Here is a 1,837-nt window from a genome sequence, read left to right on the forward strand (position 1 = left end):
ATAACTGGATGTGTGTAGTGTGGTGTGTGTGTGGTGTGTGTGAATATACAGGCTATATACAGGCTATATACAGGCTATATACAGGCTATATACAGGCTATATACAGGCTATATACAGGCTATATACAGGCTATATACAGGCTACATACAGGCTATATACAGGCTATATACAGGCTATATACAGGCTATATACAGGCTATATACAGGCTATATACAGGCTATATACAGGCTACATACAGGCTACATACAGGCTATATACAGGCTATATACAGGCTATATACAGGCTATATACAGGCTATATACAGGCTATATACAGGCTATATACAGCTATATACAGGCTATATACAGGCTATATACAGGCTATATACAGGCTATATACAGGCTATATACAAGCTATATACAGGCTATATACAGCTATATACAGGCTATATACAGGCTATATACAGGCTATATACAGGCTATATACAGGCTATATACAGGCTATATACAGGCTACATACAGGCTATATACAGGCTATATACAGGCTATATACAGGCTATATACAGGCTATATACAGGCTATATACAGCTATATACAAGCTATATACAGGCTATATACAGGCTATAAACAGGCTATATACAGGCTATATACAGCTATATACAGGCTATATACAGGCTATATACAGGCTATATACAGCTATATACAGGCTATATACAGGCTACATACAGGCTACATACAGGCTATATACAGGCTATATACAGGCTATATACAGCTATATACAAGCTATATACAGGCTATATACAGGCTATAAACAGGCTATATACAGGCTATATACAGCTATATACAGGCTATATACAGGCTATATACAGGCTACATACAGGCTACATACAGGCTATATACAGGCTATATACAGGCTATATACAGCTATATACAAGCTATATACAGGCTATATACAGGCTATATACAGGCTATATACAGGCTATATACAGCTATATACAGGCTATATACAGGCTATATACAGGCTATATACAGCTATATACAGGCTATATACAGGCTATAAACAGGCTATATACAGCTATATACAGGCTATATACAGGCTATATACAGCTATATACAGGCTATATACAGGCTATATACAAGCTATATACAGGCTATATACAGCTATATACAGGCTATATACAGGCTATAAACAGGCTATATACAGCTATATACAGGCTATATACAGGCTATATACAGCTATATACAGGCTATATACAGGCTATATACAAGCTATATACAGGCTATATACAGCTATATACAAGCTATATACAGGCTATATACAGGCTATATACAGGCTATATACAGGCTATATACAGGCTATATACAGGCTACATACAGGCTATATACAGGCTATATACAGGCTATATACAGGCTATATACAGGCTATATACAGCTATATACAAGCTATATACAGGCTATATACAGGCTATAAACAGGCTATATACAGGCTATATACAGCTATATACAGGCTATATACAGGCTATATACAGCTATATACAGGCTATATACAGGCTACATACAGGCTACATACAGGCTATATACAGGCTATATACAGGCTATATACAGCTATATACAGGCTATATACAGGCTATATACAGGCTACATACAGGCTACATACAGGCTATATACAGGCTATGTACAGGCTATATACAGCTATATACAAGCTATATACAGGCTATATACAGGCTATATACAGGCTATATACAGCTATATACAGGCTATATACAGGCTATATACAGGCTATATACAGCTATATACAGGCTATATACAGGCTATAAACAGGCTATATACAGCTATATACAGGCTATATACAGGCTATA

The sequence above is a fragment of the Coregonus clupeaformis genome, chromosome 40 (assembly GCF_020615455.1).
Source record: "Coregonus clupeaformis isolate EN_2021a chromosome 40, ASM2061545v1, whole genome shotgun sequence".
Taxonomy (NCBI): domain Eukaryota; kingdom Metazoa; phylum Chordata; class Actinopteri; order Salmoniformes; family Salmonidae; genus Coregonus; species Coregonus clupeaformis.